Source organism: Leopardus geoffroyi, chromosome A1, assembly GCF_018350155.1.
Source record: "Leopardus geoffroyi isolate Oge1 chromosome A1, O.geoffroyi_Oge1_pat1.0, whole genome shotgun sequence".
NCBI classification, from domain to species: domain Eukaryota; kingdom Metazoa; phylum Chordata; class Mammalia; order Carnivora; family Felidae; genus Leopardus; species Leopardus geoffroyi.
In genome coordinates, this window is record NC_059326.1 from 234156378 (window position 1) to 234176346 (window position 19969).

Consider the following 19969-nt stretch of genomic DNA (forward strand, 5'->3'; position numbering starts at 1 on the left):
ACCAAATTGGTGAGCATTTCTGAAACAAACAAATCAAATCAAATCAAAGAAAGTTCTCTAAAAACAAAACTGACCATCGCTCTTCAAGAGTATCAAACTCATATTGTTGAATCAATGTGGTACGCCTAAAACTAATATTTATTGTATGTTAATTATACTTCAAAAAAAGTATCCAGTTGATGAAAGACAAGATTATAGAAGACTTGTGTATATAATCGCAAGTATTATCATAGATATAAATGCAGGCCTATATACATATGTTCATATATAATATATATTACTCATAGACTATATGATAAAAATATGCGGATATGATATATGTCAACCTCTAGAGAGACATACATGTCGTTTGGAAGCACAGGATTATTAATGGATCTTTATCAATTTATTTCTTCTAGGAAAACTCATAGGGCTCTACCAGTAACGTTGTAAACTTTAAGACCTTGCAAACTTTAAGACCTATGAAACCTGAGTGCTTGGGTGTGTAGGTGCCTTTTATGTTTCATACTTGAAACAGTTCACAATTTAAAAAGAAAAGTCAAAGATCCCCCGCAACAGCGTGGTGGCTAGCTTGCCAGAAGATCCGCTGGAGGGGGCGTGGCCATCCGGCCGGTGACTTCCGGAACCAGGCCGTGGGGCGCTCTGCTTTCATTTTGGTGCGCTGCGGCGGTTTGGAGGGTGTTCCAACTCTGGTCTTCAAAATTAGGTTTGCTTTTTTTTTTTTTTTTAAGTCTCTGTTTTGTGCAAGTGAACACCAGCATATGCATGGGAAGGAAATGTCTGGTCCCAGCCAAATAGAGAGAACTCAAATCTGAGAGTTAAAAAAGATTGTTCCTAATTAAATTATCCTACTTTTTAGATGGGGGCTAGGGCCAGTTCCCTCGTGGAAGCCAACAATGAAGAGACCGTGGCTTCTGTCTCCCGGTGTTGGTCTTCTTGCTACGCTGGACCCTTGTGTATTTGGATGGTCAATTACGGAGGGGACATGGCCAGATACCATCTTTCCCAGTGATACATTAGCGTGTCCTGAAGCTTAGAACACATGCAGGTAAGACAACAAAATGACACTCTGGGACATCTTTTGTCCTTTCCCTAAGAAGATTGCACTTAGACAAGAAAGCCACTTGTCAATATTTTAATATGAACTTATGCCTCTGATATCTGCATTTCCGCTGAAATAGTCTAAACGTTTTTTTGGTACCAGACTCCTACAGTCATGTTAAAAATTCCAGCATTATAACTCAAATTGAACTACCAGCTGAGCTCTATTTATATAGAAATTCTATAATTAGAGGGAACAATGACACCCAGTCTCAGTGGCATGTGCAGCTGTAAAATAGAAGAAGCCGGGATGTGTTCATGGATATAAAGCTCATTCCCACAGAGTATCGCACTTCAGTGAGCTCTCTCCTAATTGCTCATCGGTGGACCTACCACGACCTGGCCAAGGGACACTTTGCTCTCCTTTGCATCCCTGACACACCTCCTGTCACTTGATGTCTGCTCCCGTCCAGGAGAATGAGCAGAGTGACTTCCTCGAGTGGGTTTCGATGTATGAAGAGCAGATTATGTCACAAATGCTCTCATTGTCCAGCTCAGCGTAAACCAGGTGATAGCTCTTACTTCTTCCGTATGACGAAGAACGAGTTTAGTCATTAAATTCCAAGGATGCCTCTCTGATACATGGTCTCCTGGCCACTACTGAGTGCTCTCCATAGGCCCAAGGTTCTGCCAGGTGCTGAGGATGTACGGGCGTGACACGCCCTGCCTGTGACAGCTCTCAGCTCACGAGAGATCACAGACAAGTCAGCCAGGGGGTGTCAGCCGCGGGGAGAGAAGAGCGGCCGTCGGAGCAGGAGGGAAGGTTTCCACCTCAGTCAGCGGGGCTGGGGAGGCCATCTGGAACAGGTCTCTGAGGTCGTGGAGGAAACAAGTGATGGCGAGGAAGGGGCACGAAAACGCTTCGGGCTAAGGCAATGGCCAGAGCACGGGAGGATAAGGCGGAACGTGTGCCCACAGCTCTTTAGGACCAGAATGGTGGATCTGGGCTGCAGAAGAGACCTGCATGAGGGCCCACAGACAGTGTCACATGCTGCAGGACACAAGGGTCATGGCGTTAGAGAGCGTTGTAGTCCTAGTTGTGGCAGGGGTACTGCCAGAGAGAGATTCGACTTTTATAGTCATCTGCCTTCATCTCTTTGGGTTTGTCAGCCTCACGTTACAATGCCACACTCCTCTCCCTGAGATGCGTCATGCATAAAGTGTAGGGAACAGCAGCAAACAAGGTTCACCGATTCGTGGGCTCCAGGGCTGACACTCCCTTGGGGTCTTTCCAAGACTCCATGGCATTCACAGAGCCAAGCGGCCTTGCCTTGGTCCTTTCTTGTGGGCGGCACAACTTGAAAGGCTCACTGCTGTACTAGCATCACTTTCTCTTACAGAGATTTTATTTGAAGAGAGAATATTTATCTCCTTGAATACAGAGGGATCCTTTCCCAAGAGCTTTAGATACCTCTTCCTTCTGGGCAAAAATGGACAAGTTAAAAACAGGAAACCGGTAGGCTTTATAGACAGATTCAAGAGCTTATCAGTTACAGAAAAAAAGGAACACCACAATGCCCTCTCATATCTGATTAGACAATGAAACATATCCACACATAAGCTTAGGGAGGAAACAGGGCATGGGGGATATTATGTGTTCAGGCAAATCACGTGACCACTAATGACATCCCCAGCACCTGTTCCAACCCCCTGCCATTGCCCGTGGCCACGCCCACCCCTCTGAAGCTTGCTCCTGATTGAACAAAATCAGCGGGCACAGTCCCATCCTCACGCAAAGAAAATAAATGGAAAGAAGTTCAGAATATTTTTGGATGAGTTAGAGGAAGGGGAACATGACGCTAGTTGACAATAGTGCTGGGACTTAGGTCTGGGAGTTGGGATGAGGCCCCTTCCCGACGCCCTGCCATTAGTCAGTGTTATCACGATTCCTCTAAAGACTCTCCATGAACCTATGATGGGTCTTTAGGTGATGCGATGGGCTGAATTGTGTCCCACCCCAAAGTCATATATTGGCATCCTAACCCTCAATATGACTGTATTTGGAGGCAGGGTCTTTAAAGAGATAATTACGGTCAACTGAGGTCAGAAAGGTGGAGTCTCAATCCGGTAGGACTCGTGGCCTTATAAGAAGGGGAAGAGGCGCCAGGGATGTTCCTGCACAGAGAAAAGACACAGTGAGAAAGCGGCCATCTGCAAGCCAAGGAGAGAGGACTCTGGAGAAACTGACCCCTCTGGCAGCCTGAGCCTGCACTTCCAGCCTGCAGACGATGGGACATAAATTTCAGTCTGTCGTACGTTGTGCTAACAGCCCGAGCAGACCATTATCTGTGCTACATTCCAAACACCAGAAGCATAGGGTGAAAGGATGTCATGTGGGATGATCCTCCTCCTCCTTCCCCAGGCTGAGACTAAAAAGAGGGAGGGAAGACAGGGAAGGGGTGTTCTCCTGGGCTCGCTGCTTCTCTGGGAAACCCAGACTGGCACTGAGGCCATCTTTATGCCAGCATCTGCCTGCTTGCCCTCCTGTGGCATGGTGTGATTTGTTTCCAGAGATGACAAGAGGCCCCGCTCTACACTTCCCTGATGTGGGACACTGACTGGCCTTCTTCCGGTGACCCCTGGTTCTGGTTTCACTGGCCTCCTACAAATGGTCCTCTTGCTGGAGTACTGGAAAGACGGTCTAAGGCGGTCTGTTTCCCCCCAGGTCCACCTGACCCAAGGGAAACCCAATCATGCCTGTGTCAGCAAAGAGTCAGGGGTGCCGTCCGGTCTACCACCACTGAACTGCAGACCAAGAAGAGATGAAACATCAGCCTTCCGTTTCTCAACCCACTCCCAGTCTTTACAAAGTTCGTCTGCTGGTACCCCTGTTGCCAGCCTTGAAGAGGCATGGCTCTGGGATAGGATCATAAACCCTAGTCTGCTCCACTAGCCCCATGAGTCTTGTTTGACTCAGGGATTCTGTCTTCTCCCCATCACATCACCTCCTCCATGGGATAAGACAACAGTCCTCCGTGGTAGGGATGGCTCTATAGCTTCCTGGCAAGGCTTCCCAGAATTGTTTGGTTCCTTTCCACTGTGACCACTTACATTATGTCTTATATTTCTTGCTGAAAAGAAATCAGTGAATCCAGCTGAAAACTTTAGTTTGGAGAAATAATACCAAAGTCTTTCTGAAGTATGTTTTTCTATATGCGGGATATCCAAAGTGAATCTCCTATTGGAAAGTGAAAAAGGGAACAGGTTGAAAATATATACTCTTAATAAATGAGCTCATGGGAATTTTATGATGAATGCAATTGTTAGAGAAAGAATGAGAAGAAACAGGAGGACAAAAGGCCAAAATGACTCTTTTGGGTGATCACCATGCAGAGGTGACGCCAGAGGTGCTGGTGGAGGGGCTCTGAATAGCAGTCAGGGGGGTGGGAATTGTGTGGTGTCGTAGAGAAGAAGGGTAAAGGTGGGGCTCCCTGGGAAACAGAACACGTTTGGAGTCAGAAAGAAAGCCTGACAAAGGCTAGATGAGGAGATGGCGATGATGGTGGTGGTGGTGGTCATGATGATGAGGTGATGGTGAGGGTTGTGATGATGTTGGTGACGAGGATGAAGATGGTGGTGGTGACGATGGCACCATAAGCAGAAGGATGACGGTGAGGATGAGGACATTGATAATAACAGAGCTAACATTTCAAGAGCAGAACTCTGAGTCCAGGTGTGAGTTCGACGTTTCTTGACCACTGGATCCTCATGAACATTCTATAAGGTAAGTACTGTTTTCTCGTCTCATTATACAGATGAAAAGAGTGACATGAGCTCCACACCTGGGTTTTACAGGAACTACTTTGTGGAGAAGTTTTCTCTTTTCTCATGTCAGTAATCTTCAGCGGTAACTTGTCATTGTCCTCTCAGTGTGTCTATAAGTGGCCCCCGGAGCCAATCAAGACTTTGAAGCCATGATCTGAAGAAAGAGAAAAGTAATCCGTTATCCCCAAAGTACTAAAGAACACAGGCTCCTAGATGTGATATATTTTTGAAGCTGAGAATACCTCCAATAGTACCGTTGAAAACAGCCTTTGCTTCCAGAAGGGTAACTACATTTGCCTTACCACCTCACGCATTCTTTGTGTTTACAGCTGTGGAAGAAATGATAGCACCAACCTGGGTTTGTCGTGCTCAGCCTGGGAGTGTGGGTAACTTGAAGTCACACAGCTGGTCTCTGGTGGGGCAGGATTTGAACACAAGGACTCTGGGGCCAGAGTGGATAAGAGCTTTATGGTACAGCTACATCTCATGACAGCCAATTTCGGTATCCCATCAGAAATCGTCAAGGTGATGGAGAGGCTTGAAACAGGCTTTAGTAGACCCCATTGAGCGTCTTAGTTTCTTCTCATTTGAATTCACATTGGTGGGTTTCTTGGAAGAAATGCTCATGTGCAAAAACACATGGAAATGAGTGAGGTTTCTAACCTTTTGGGGAAGGAAGGTGTGGAAGGCGTTACTGAGATGTCACTGCAGCCAAACAGATGAAAGCATAGATTAGAGAGGATGATGCAAAGAAAAGATCAAAACATAAGCGTATTTGATAGCAGAACTTAAATGAGCTTAGAATTATAAGAATGGCAAGCTTCTTAAGAAACAACTTTACCGAGTTCTAATTTACATACAAAACTGCACCTATTTAAAATATACAATTTGATGAGTTTGGGCAAATGCATACACCTATGATATCACCACAACCAAGGTAATAAACATGTATCGCCTCCAAAAGTTTCCTTGTGTCCCTTTGTGGTGTGTGTGTGTGTGTGTGTGTGTGTGAAGAACAGTTCACATGGGAACTATCCTGTTAAAAATTTTTAAGGGCTCCACAGAAGCATTGCTAACTATAGGCATTGTATTGTTCAGTGAATATCTAGAATTTTAAGCAAGTTAATGAACTTGAATTATGGGCTAGGAGAGTGGTTCTGTGTATATTCGGTGTCATTGCTGTGGGTAATTGAATTGTGCTGATGCTGGCACACGTTTGGCAGACATCTGTCCCTTAGAACAAGTCATTAGGTAACTTCCCTATTGTTTCCGCCAAAGAAAAAAGTTAATAAATGTGTGCCGTTTTGGGCTACTAAGCGTGTGCTTGTACAGCGATAGAAGACCAGTGCATTGGTGAACCAGACAATGGTTTATCTACTACACCTCATTTTAGTCTCTGCTCTTAAATAACTCTTTAGGATTTGGGTCTTGGTATGTCTCCATTAGCCCTGGAGCGAATTTAAGAAAAATCGGTGTTTCCAAAGTCATCAGCTTGCAAATATGGCAAGGGTCTTGGTCTCCTCCGTCACGTGCCCAGAGACCCCTTTCAAAGGCTCACTCGCCCGTACGACAGATTTACTTCCCATGGGCCCCCTATCCCGTGGACAGGCCCCAAATGGAAACTCGGGTGGCGATCTCTTCATTCTGGCTGGCTAATGAGTGGAGTTGGATTATAAATTCTTTGAAGCCAATCAAATTCTAAGTCTTAGGACAGAATAATCCACTCCATCTGATGGCAGACACGATGACTCATTTGTCTTATGCCTTGTGTCGCACGGTGCCTAGACCGGAATAAGAGCCAAACAAAGCCTTTTGAATGAATCCGTTTAATGAGCTGTGGACAAGGGAAGCCTTCTGGGAACTCAGCGTGCCTGCTGCTTTCATAATCTAACATTTATTTTCATACTTCCCACAATTACGTGTCTTCCTCAGATAATACGTGAAGCCTTTCTTGACATTTCCCCTGTCGGCTAACATTATAAAAGTTCCTGCTTATCTTATTAAATTCAGTATACAGTGTTTTAATGACTAGCTTATAAGCCATGACTATGAATCTTGGAGGGAGTATTCTAGATCTTTTTCATCTTTGTTTTTCCAACAAATATCAGAATTTCCATCCTAGAGCAGTGCTCAAGAAATATTTTAATATGGTATTAAGTCTCTCTTGATGGTGCTGCATGGATCTGTATTACGACTACACAAAAATCGTCATTAAATAAGCCAAACGGTTTCTGAAAATTTTTATATCCAAGTGTATCTGTTAAAAATTGGAGCCACCAAGTGACAATGAAAGCAGGAAACCTGGCCGGTTCACCCGCAGCTGGGAGAGCCTTCTGAGACAATGATACCATCTAGAAGGATTCTCTAAAAATCCCACCTACAGATCTGATATTGGTATGGAGGGAGGAGCTCACTCATGAAGGTCGAACCCTAATGTGGCTTCTGCAACTAATTAGCTGTACGTCCTTGTGAGAGTCACCAATTAATCCTTCAGAACATCAGTTTTCTCAAGTGTAAACTGAGAAGGTGGGAGTCAATATCGCTGGGATCCCTTGATTCTTAAGATTCTAAGACTCTGATATTTAATACTTCTTAAGATTTTTATTTATTTTATTTATTTATTTTTTAAATATATGAAATTTATTGTGAAACTGGTTTCCATACAACACCCAGTGCTCATCCCAAAAGGTGCCCTCCTCAATTCCCATCACCCACCCTCCCCTCCCTCCCACCCCCCATCAGCCCTCAGTTTGTTCTCAGTTTTTAAGAGTCTCTTATGCTTTGGCTCTCTCCCACTCTAACCTTCTTATTAAGAGTTTTAAACATTTTATAAAGATAGTGACACATACTGAATTTGCTTAGTTATTGAAATAGTGGTTTAGCCGCTGAATTTTTTCCAAAATTTTATTTTCAAGGAGTATATCTTGTAGTAAAACCCGGGAACGACAAACTTTTGATCTTTTGTTCCTGGAACACAGTTTGAACACGACGTATTTTTTGAAAGTGATGGTAGCATCTAGGAGATCACAGGGTTTGAATTGTCTCAAAAACCTCCCTGCAGATTTGTAACCTGACAACGGCATCTGCACTCCGTGGAAACCTGTCCAACAAGGCAGCTGGACTGCAGAAAGCGTGAAAACACGTTACGTGCCATGAAAAACAACACTGGGCCACTGCACCTTAATAATAATGAAAATGTCAAATTGAATACGTCTTAAGTTTTGCAGAAACAAAAAATCAATAAGCATTTTGGTAGGTGTTTATAAAATACACTTGCTTTGAACGTGTTTGGGAAATTTCAAGGAAAGTTAAAGTCTTATCCTTCGAAAACACTTGTAGAAATTTACAGTATTACAGTGGTTTGCACAGCGTCTTCCCCAAGATTCATTCCTAGCCGGGACCTCAGGATGTGATCTTATTTGGACATGAGGTCTTTGAAGAGGTAATTCGTGAAATTAAGGTGAGGTTCTGCCGCACTGGTTGGGGTCCCAAATCTGACGGCTGGTGTCCTTCTAAAAAGATGGGGAAGACAATCGATAGACACAGGGAAGGTCGGTGGAGGCGGAGGCAGGGGTGGGTTGGAGGGACGCAGCCACAGGTCGGGTGAGGCCAGAAGCTCAAAGAGCAAGGAGGGATTCTTCCCTGGGGTCTTCAGGGAGAGCATGGCTCTGTGAACACCTTGCCTTTGGACTTACAGCGTCAACACCGAGGGAGAATCAGTTTGTGTTGTTCAGAGCCACCAGGATGGTGGCAATTTGTTACAGCAGCCCCAGCAGCCGATCTGGACACGGGAATAGAAACTGGGGAAGGGAGGTTACGGGCACCCGAGTCCTCCCGTGACCGTGCGCTTTGCGTATGTTATCCCATTGAGTTCTTACGGTTCCCTAGGAGGTCACTATTATTACGTCCATCTCACAAAATGAGTAACTGAGTCCCAGAGAAGCTGAGAGATTTGTTCATGATCATACAGCTGGGCAGCGGTGGACGAGGTTGGAAATCAGACCAAGAAAAAGCTCCCGTTTTTCCTACTATTGCCACGAAGGGGAGCAGGGGCCCGGTCCAATACCTAAAGCCAGGGAGAGTGGAGGGAGAAGATTCAGCTTTCCCAGGAGGGACGAACAGGCAGTCACTCGAGGGACGAGGTGGTGGTTGATTGACACAGCGGTCATTCATGCCGGGCTGGAGCCCCGGGCTCTAAAGCTCGTTGCTTTAGACATGAGAGTCACAGGGGACCCTGGAGGCAGCTGGAGTCCCAAACGCGATCTCTGGGGGGTGGTCAGTCTGTGCGAGGTGGGTGCACGTAGAAAATGGAACCGTATGCTGACATGTTGACAGCGGCCGAGGAGCTCTGTTTAGAAAATGCTCCTGTTTAGATCCACACCGCGCTTCCCGGGATCACCGCTCCGGTGACCCGGCTCTGGAAGAGCACGGGCTGAACACAATTTCCTTCCAGCTTCGCAGTGTGATACGGAGGGCAAGTGACACAGACACAAACCCCTCGTTTACTACCACCGTCCCTGTCGGGCAGAAAAATTCGAGGGGTGCCTCTGCACCCTCCGAGTTCAAATGGGCCAGGTCTGTGACTCCATCGTGTGTTTCCTGGGTTTCCTGGAAACTGACGCCTGTGTGTCACAATCATATGTGCATGGTCCTGGGCTGCCCCTTTCAATGCATGGCTGGCTTTTTTTCTTTTATTTTTTTTTTAATCTTTATTTATTTTTGAGAGACAGAGAGAGAGAGAGAGAGAGACAGGGGAGGGGCAGAGAGAGAGGGCGACACAGAATCCGAAGCAGGCTCTGGGCTCCGAGCTGTCAGCACAGAGCCCGACACGGGGCTCAGACTCACAAGCCATGAGATCACAACCAAAGCCGGAGGCCCAACTGACTGAGCCACCCAGGCGCTCCAGTGCACGGCTCAGTTTATACCACAGACAGCCACTCAAAACTTTGCCAGGGAAATGCATATCTAAATATGGAACAAATTTCCCTCCCATGTGATTGCCTAACGCAATCAGAGTACTAGAAAACTAGGATGAAATATGATTATCCTTCCAAATGGTAAATCTTGGGCCCATTATCGAAAAGGAAAGTGGGGGGCACCTGGGTGGTTCAGTCGGTTAAGCGTCTGACTTGGCTCAGGTCACGATCTCGTGATGCGTGAGCCTGAGCCCCAGGTTGGGCTCTGTGCTGACAGCTCGGAGCCTGGAGCCTTCAGATTCTGTGTCTCCCTCTCTCTCTGCCCCTCCCCACTCGTGCTCCGTCTCTCAAAAATAAATAAACATTAAATTAAAAAAAAAAAAACACTAAAGAAAAGGAAAGGGGAATTTTACGGTCTTGATTGCGTTTAGTAAGTGGTAGCCGACCTGCCAAGATAAGTCATTCCTCCAGCTCCACAGATCGGGTGGCCCTGGGGCTGCCTTTTTTCCGCAGTCCCTTGCCTCTGTGTTTCATTTCTTGTGATTTCCGAACACCATGGTCAAGTTTCTGAATCTCTGCAGTGTCTGGAATTGAGCAGTGTTAATTAACCGTGCCCACTCAACCTTACTGAAAACATCAACTGTAGCTGGGCAGAGACAACGGTGACCGGGGCGAATGTCCTGCGGATGGACCTATGCCCTGTCACCAGAGGCCAAGTCACATTCTCTTGTCATAACTATAACTTCTATTAAAAATGGAAACTTTTGGGGCGCCTGGGTGGCGCAGTCGGTTAAGCGTCCGACTTCAGCCAGGTCACGATCTCGCGGTCCGTGAGTTCGAGCCCCGCGTCGGGCTCTGGGCTGATGGCTCAGAGCCTGGAGCCTGTTTCCGATTCTGTGTCTCCCTCTCTCTCTGCCCCTCGCCCGTTCATGCTCTGTCTCTCTCTGTCCCAAAAATAAATAAAAACATTGAAAAAAAAAAAAAAATGGAAACTTTGTACTTGATTTCCAGACGATTTCCCTGTAAAATTCAGTAAAGCCTAAGTGCTGATTTTGGAAAGTGGATGTATTCACAACTTCTAAAATCAGTGAAAGCCAACTATGATTCCCAGCGGGGGAGGGGGGGTGGGGGGGGGACAAAACTTGTCTTGAATGTTCTGGAGGAAAGGGTTAATAAAACATCCTTTGAAAAGGTGCTGACTTCCCCAGCTTCCCTCTGCTGGGAGAGCAGTTCTGAAATTTCAGCCACTTCACTCACCACTTGTTAAATGTGCCCCCCACCCCAACCCAAGTGGCTGATAATGGCCTTAATTATAGTACACTTCGGCTCCAAAGTGGGGAGAGAAGACAGAACCACAGCTTGGTTCCAGCTTACTGGTCAAAGCCAATTTCAAGTGATTTATTTTCCCTCAGAAATGGCAGTTCCATGCAGAGAGTGAAGATCAAATAACTTAGTGTTTGTCAGGAAAAGGACACTTAGTCCCAGAAATCCCATCTGGAACAGGAAGCCGGGCAGGCTCCTGGGAGGTCTGTCAGCCACGGTCAGACCCCCCCCCCCACCCCAGGTCTGAGGCCCAGGGAGCAAAGAGCCAACGAGGTGGGCAGGACCCCCGCTTACAGGAACAGGGCTCCTTAATAAGTAACTCGGATCTAAAAATAGGGCTGGGGAGAGGGACCTGGCTTTGGCCGTTTTGTTTTTCATTCCCCCTTTTCCCTCCCTGCTGTCTTTCAGGCATTTACTCCAATAAATCTCGCTGTTTTGCCCTAAAAAAGCATGCTTCTTCCGTTCTCTGATGAGAAAAACTTGGGGGAGTGGGGCTCTGAGCCGTCCTGTCCTCCCAGGGTCGAGGATCAGAGGATCTGTGGCCCTAGTGAGGTTGCATCTGCGTCTGGGGAGGGAGGGGTGCGCAAGAACATCGCCCCCCCCCCCCCCACGGGGCCGCTGCAGAGGGATCAAGTCCGACCCCTGTCCTGGGCTGGCCCCTGTGTCTCCAACAGCTAGGCAGACGGATGCAGGGCCTGGGACTAGGCCCCGAGACGACTCCCAGGGGTGGGCTGGCGGTGTGCGCAGCGTCGGAGAGCTGGGCGCGGAGGGCGGTGAGCGGCTGCGGGGTCAAGACCCACTCTTCACGCTGGATTCTGATCCAGAGAGACCTGAGCCGAAATCCCTGTGTGGCCTGGGCGAACGGTACCGCTTGAAGCTGCCGATTCTCGTCTACCTGGGAACACGGATGCTTCCTGATGTCCCAGGCTGCCGTGAAGACCAGTGACACGTGCTGCGTGTGCAGGGGCTGCGGGACAAAGACATGCGTTTCCCCCTTGCGTTTTGGGTCAGGCTTCTGGGCAGAACCTCACCTGAAAGTCAGATCCAGCTACTGACGAGATAAAAGGAGAGATTGGAATTCTCAGCTTTCATCCACAAAACGTATGCCAGTGGCGAGAATTTCAGGTTAGCAAAGGACACTGAGGACCGGAGGCCCTCCCCGTCAAGACCAGAGGCCCTCCCCCTCAAGACCAGAGACCCGCCCCCTCAAGACCAGAGGCCCTCCCCCTCAAGACCAGAGGCCCTCCCCCTCAAGACCAGAGACCCGCCCCCTCAAGACCAGAGGCCCTCCCCCTCAAGACCAGAGGCCCTCCCCCTCAAGACCAGAGGCCCTCCCCCTCAAGACCAGAGACCCGCCCCCTCAAGACCAGAGACCCGCCCCCTCAAGACCAGAGGCCCTCCCCCTCAAGACCAGAGACCCGCCCCCTCAAGACCAGAGACCCGCCCCCTCAAGACCAGAGGCCCTCCCCCTCAAGACCAGAGGCCCTCCCCCTCAAGACCAGAGGCCCGCCCCCTCAAGACCAGAGGCCCTCCCCCTCAAGACCAGAGACCCGCCCCCTCAAGACCAGAGACCCGCCCCCTCAAGACCAGAGGCCCTCCCCCTCAAGACCAGAGACCCGCCCCCTCAAGACCAGAGGCCCTCCCCCTCAAGACCAGAGACCCGCCCCCTCAAGACCAGAGACCCGCCCCCTCAAGACCAGAGGCCCTCCCCCTCAAGACCAGAGACCCGCCCCCTCAAGACCAGAGGCCCTCCTCCCCTCATTAGATCGCATGACGTTTCCATTTATTTTCCTAAGTGGTTATTCAACCCAATAATCACCAACATTGAAATGACTATAACCACACCCTACCCAGGGTCACAGGTGCCTCTCCCGTGGTTATGTCTGTATCCCAAATTGGAGCTTTGAGCTCCATGGGGACAGTGGCCGCAGGGACTTCTGTACCTATTATAGGGGTTGAATCCTAAATGCTCTTGTTTAATTAAAGCCAAGGGGCCAGGAATATTGAAACATGAGTTTCTTCTGAGCAAACTGCCTGGTGGTGATACCTGCTTAGAACTCCCCTCCCCAGCTCTCTCTGTCAAAGTAAATAAGTAAACTTAAACAAAAAGAACATAAACCCTGATTGCTGTCTGTGACAGCATGGCATCTAAGGTACCAGAAAACAAAACTATCTACAGCAACAATATGTTATAAAAGCCGCTTAATCATCACCGGTGCTTTAAAAAAAATTTTTTTTTAATGTTTTGATTTATTTTTGAGACAGAGAGAGACAGAGCATGAGCGGGGTGGGGGGGGGGCGCAGAGAAAGAGGGAGACACAGAATCCGAGGCAGGCTCCAGGTTCCGAGCAGTCAGCACAGAGCCCCACACGGGGCTCGAACTCACGGTCCTCGAGATCATGACCTGAGCCAAAGTCGATTAACTGATGGGGCCACCCAGGTGCCCCATAACTGGTGCTTTTAAAGTACAAATGATAAGCAGTGACCCTTTTTTGAGTCCTCTCCGTCTTCCTCCTCATGAATTCCCAGCCGTGGACTTCCAGTTCCTTGGCAGCTGCCAGCACCCTCCTAAGCCTCTCCCCCATGGCCATGCCATCCCCTGTCCCTTCCCCTTGAGAGCCCGTCCTCACATCACTGCGTATGCTCTCCATAAAGCCTTCCGGTCTCAGACAGTGACCTCTGCGCTCCCTCTCTCTTGGGCGAGGGTCTTCAGATCAAATAGAGGATTCCCAGTTAAATTTGAATGTTAGACACGCAACTTCAGATAACTGTTAAAAACAAATGTGTCTGTACAACATTTGGGGGAGCAATCATACTAAACTATCATGCATTTTATTCTGAAATTCAAATTAACTTGTATCCTGTATTCTCATGTGCTAAACCTGGCAACCCTCCATTGGACCCAATTCTAACAGGCTCTGACAGCACTGGGGTCCTCCGGCTTTGGTTTGACCTTTTTGGGGGCCCGCATTTCTGTGTCCTCCTCCCAGGGGTTGGATCCCATGTACCTCCTTGTCATTCCTCCCATGTTTGCCTGCCAGGGCCGCAACACTGGTTAAATGCGATTCTCCGTGTACTTTGTGTCTGCGCCTGAAGACCTGGTTGTGGATTGAGAAAAACTGCTCTTGCTTTTTAATTTATGACCATAAATTGTAAATAGAGCCTTAGTGCTGCCCAGAAGTCACACTGTATTTCCTTTGCAAATTGTCTTCACACTCCCAGAGACATTGGCTCAGACCTCGATGCCAACTTCTCTGCTTCCTCTCAGCTGATGGCCGTTTCTTATCTCACTGAGAAAACAGAATAAAAGGAGAGATCTCCATCTCCCATCACCAAATAAGCCGAACTCCCTGCAGGGAGTCCGTGTTCTTCTTTCCCCCCTGCTTCTGCGTAGGGCCACCCTCTACTCGCACCCTGGACCCCTCTGCCTCTGCTGACTTTACAACGCTGGCTTTGCTGTTACTTGTTTTTCTCCCTCTCCCTCCACTTTGTCAAGGGTTTCCACCTTTAACAGATCACTGTATCTGATTATACTCAGAAGCACAGAAAAAGAGAAATATGTGTACTTAAATCCAATACAATTTTGGATTTTAAATCATTTAATGCAGGTTGATTCAAGCACACGCACGCGTGCGTGCCTGTGTGTGTGTGTGTGTGTGCAGCTACCGTAGGAATAGAGCACACACCTCACGCTGGCTTATGGTATATCATCCCACGTCCACGTCCATCATGGGGCTTCTCTGGAGGGCCAGGGCGTTAAGAGGGTGGACAAGGCCAGAAAGAAAAAGACCAAACTAGCTGGTCTATGTTCTGAGAAAGGAAGCCCAGGTTCGATCTTTATGAACCCAGAATTGTAAAACTAAGCACCAACTTACATCAGCCTCTTAAGGATAGTAAAACGTGGCCAAAATGTGCACGTAAAGGAGATCTAAAGAATGCCAAAGGTGATCAGGTGGTGCCTCAAAAGAAACATAATTTCAGACTCCAACTATTGTCCAGACAATAAATGTCTGTGACATTTAAAACAATGTATAGGAATATTAGGATGAAACTTTATAGGAAGGATTTATTTTTGAGAGAGAGAGAGAGAGCAGGGGAGGGGCAGAGAGAGAGGGAGACAAGACACAGAATCCGAAGCAGGCTCCAGGCTCTGAGGTGTCAGCACAGAGCCCGATGCACGGCTTGAACCCACGAACCGTAAGACCTGAGCTCAAGTCGGATGCTTAACCGCCTGAGCCACCCAGGCGTCCTTATGAGAAGATTTTAAAGGGTGGTGCTTTTTGGCATTGTATAAAAAGAAATCATTTTAAAATTTCTGGAATGATTTTGTGACATTGAATCTCTCTACTGAATCTCAAGAGAGCAAACTTTCCTCTTGTGTTGATGCCAGGTTTTTAGATGCACAAAAAGCATCTTGTTTTGCCAAATTTATTACAAATCATTGCACTGGCTATTAAAATTTGCATAATGTTTCCAAGTGTGCTTGGGGACATCACAGACGTGTGCATGCGTGCGTGTGTGTGTGTATCTCATAGCCCACCGTCACAGCTATCTGAGTTATGTGGGGTGGGGGCTGCCTTTAGTCAACCAGCTCATCAATTTAGTGTTTTGATAGTAGTAAGAATTACCACCACTTATATTCCACATAAGACAGAGCAGCAAGATTAATAATATTATCAACCCTAGCGGGAGGTGGAAACTAGCCAACAGTTTATGCTAAGCAAGCAGGAAGTGGCAAATACAGTGTTCTGGGTGACGAGCAAATGTGGGTTGTGTTGTAGTCTCAGACATGAAGGATTCTGATCCTTCAAAGCCTCGGGCTGACCTGCCAGACATCTGATCATCTTACATCAGACTTTAAAATGGGCCGGACGACAGACACTCAGCTAATGATGGAATGCTAGGAGAAGTTGTGTTTGTCTTTCACAAAAATCGAGAACAGTTAAATTCCAAAACTCTGCATGCAGAGAATCCTCCAGGATTTAGGGGTGGGACACACATGATCTAAGGCAGGTCAGTTGGGTCTTGGGATCGTGATGTTGGAACCTGAATAACATCTTGGAGCCACTTTTGGCTGTGTGGCCCCTTCGTTTGGAGCTGGAAGGAAGTGTTCACCTCTGCGCTGTGAGGTCTCCCAAGGACCATATCTTGCCCCTAGATTGTGCTCTCTGAAGAGGTGTCCTGCTCTTATCAGGAAGGTAAGCAATGTTGTTCTGGGAAGGAAAGCAACTCTCAGACAGCTTCACTCATTACAGGCTGTGTGACCTCTGGCAAGTCACGTCTGTGAGCCTTCACTTCCCCACCTTAAAACAGGAACAATTACAGTGCCTGCCACACACCATGTTCATGAGGATCAAATAACAGCACGCTTGGAAAGCGCTTGGCCCAGAACCTGGGGCATGGCACATTTTCAATAGGTGTTCGCCTTCTCCTTATTAGTTACTATTGTTGTCATCATGTTGTCACTGCAGCGTCTCTTCCCTTTTTGTCCAACTCTGTCAGCAACCCTTTGGTGAAAGCCAGCTCTGTATCATTTAGCAGGTTAGCGTTTGTTTTGTTAGCACGTGCGACACCTGTCTACTTCTTCCTTGAGTTCTAGCATTTAATTCATAGAGCCCCACGAACCCTCAGGTTAGGCAGGGCGTCCTAAGCTCACTGCCACAGTCTCTTAACATTTAGTTCAGCTTTATCCTTAGCAGCACTCATCTCTGAAGATCCCAAATCTGAAAGGCGATCGTCAGCGCTTAAACATCGTGAAGCGCCTAACGCTGAGGACAGTGGAACGTTCAAAGAGTTCTCTGCCTCAGTAACCAGCCACTGAAGTTCAATAGCATTAAAGGCATGCAGCAAGCAATGGGAAAAGAAAGTTCTTAAAAGTCTGAGGGCACGTTTGGATTGATAAGAGCTGGGAGGAGTTACCGCGTCGATTGCCGGGCATGTCTTGTTGTCTTCACGTATCTGAAAGGAAAAGGCTGGTGTCTGTCTGCACCCCTTGCTCAGGCTCTACCTGAAACGTGTCTAATGGGAGCTACAACGGTCCCTGGTACAGTACGTGTCTCTCATTATGTTCTGTATGCCTTTCTGGAAGAGTCCACGTAACCCCCTCAGTATAGGAGAGCACGGGCACTGGGGATATCCGAGATGCCCATCTCATGCTCGGTTCCATCCTTGTGTCTCACTGATGGAAAAGCCACGAGAAAAACATCAAATACCAACTGAGGAACATTCTACAAAATACTGGACCAGGACAGTCACGGTCATCAAGTCAAGGGAAGTCTAAGAAACTGTCATGACGGAGAGGGGCCTAAGCAGACACGACGACACACGTAATGTGGGATCCCGGAAGGCATCCCAGACGGAAAAGGCACATCAGGTGAAAACTAAGGAAATATGAATAAATACGAATAAAGTATGGACTTCAGTTAATGAGAAAGTATCAATATTCATTGTGACGCGTGTACCTCACTAAGGTAAGATGTTAATGCTAGAGGAAATGCCGTGTAGGGTATATGAGAATTCTCCTCTGTACCCTCATAATTCTGTTGTAAATCTAAAACTCTTTTGAAATAAAAAGTTTATTTTTATTTAAAAATTTATTTTAACTTTTATTTATTTTTGAGAGACAGAGAGAGACCGTGAGAGGGGGAGGAATAGAGAGAGAGGGAGACACAGAATCCAAAGCAGGCTTCAGGCTCCAAGCTGTCAGCACAGAGCCCGACACGGGGCTCGAACTCACAAACCGCGAGATCATGATCTGGGCCGAAGTTTGAATGCTTAACCGGCCTGAGCCACCCAGGCACCCCTAAAGTTTATTTTTAAAAAGGCTATGTGATTAAATGTAACCAAGTGGATTCGCTAGTGAAGTTAAAGAAAAACATGTTCACAAACATTTACGATCTCAAGCACGCACTAAGGCTTAATGTGAGGGATTCCCACAGGTTCTGATGGTACACTTGGTCTGGGATATTCCTGGAAAGAGTGAGCTTGTTTTCATGGTCGTGTATCTCTCTGAATCTTTTTGTGTTTGGTTGTCAGGCTATAGTAATAATAACTACTTCACAGGTTGTCTATGCATATTGAATTCAACATTTGTGAACCCCACACGGTGTCTCACACACAGTAAATCTGTAGTATAAACTCCTGTCTTATTCCCGTTAACTTTCTTGTCAATACAGAGTTAGTCACGCTCTATTTTTCCCTTTAAGTACTCGATCAACTGTTAAAATAATTTGTGCCATGCAAGCATGGTTGGCCCATAAGAGAGAAATCCTGTCGTGTTCCATTTTTAACCATCTGTGAATTGTGAGTACACAAAGCCAGAAGCTCTAAAAATAAAATAAAATCAAGATGCAAAAGAACATGATTTAGGGGTGGCGTTGCCTTTGTTCCACGTTTTGGAGGAAAAAAAGGTCAGGTAGAACTTGAAGGAACTATCTGTTTAAGAAAGGAAGATACTCTCCAGAAATGAGTTAGTCTACCTACACTGACCACTAGGAGGAAAAATGAGTAGAGAACGGAGAGAAACAAACCTATTCTTATCACCCATGGCTCTCTCTTGAGGAGCATGGATGGTTCAAATGGAGGTTTACACACTCGCTCAAGCAACTAACTTTTTTTTTTTTTTTAATTTTTTTTTTCAACGTTTATTCATTTTTGGGACAGAGAGAGACAGAGCATGAACGGGGGAGGGGCAGAGAGAGAGGGAGACACAGAATCGGAAACAGGCTCCAGGCTCCGAGCCGTCAGCCCAGAGCCCGACGCGGGGCTCGAACTCACGGACCGCGAGATCGTGACCTGGCCGAAGTCGGACGCTTAACCGACTGCGCCACCCAGGCGCCCCTCAAGCAACTAACTTTTAAGAACCCGCCGGATGTGACTTTCCATACTTGATGCTGGACATGGAGAGAAAGGGTAGTCTCGGCGACGAGATTGCTCGCACGCTGGCTGAATAGATTCCACGGGTTAATGCTTGACAGGTAGCCAGGGTAAGGGGTCAAGAGAATGTCGCAGACTTTGCTATTCTGCTGAGTTCTGAAGGCTGTCCACGTACAAATGAGCATATGAATGCAGCTGCAAGCTAGAGGCCCATGCTTCAGATGGCCCCAGCTGCACACTGCCATAAGACAGAAGTGTAGGATGTACAAGGAAGGTAAATGACACCAAAGAGCCAGGCAGTGGCCAGGTCCTCTGCTCAGACTTGCTCAGCTCGGGACTTCAGAGTGGGTGATCTCTCCAGGCTTCCACTGTAGAGACAGAAGTCTGTGACGGCAGCCTGGAGAATAACCTGAAGTGGGCTGAGATCGGAAGCAGAGTTGAGGCGAAAAGTGTTCCGGAATTAAATAAGGAAGTCGCTGAAAGAATGGAAAATGAGCCAGGCGAATTGGCATTGATGAGCTGGTGACCAAGGGAATGTGGAGCAGAGAGTCTTGAAAAACTCCCATGTTTCTGACTCAGGTCACTGAGACTATTACAGCGGATTCATTGTGTGAGGAAAAGAGGAGGAGGGGCCAGTGTGGAGGGGAGCACAGAGAGGATGGGGAGGATGAAGGTGATGGCTTCAAATTGGGAAAATGCTGAGCTTGAAAAACCTACAGTCTGTCCAAGATACAATGGAACATATCAAGAAGAGAGTGGTCGTTCTCAACGAAAGGTGGTGACGGCAACCAACCCCATTGGGATTGGAGGAAACATATCAAGATTGGCACTAATCGTGAAAACTGTATTTTTTGCGGAATTTTTTCTTAAAAAAAATGAAATTAATTTCAATTACAATATTGGCCTTAAGAATTATCATAAAGTAGTTAGAGTAAGCATTGTTTAACAAAAGGGTGAGGGGGGCACCTGGGTGGCTCAGTTGGTTGAGC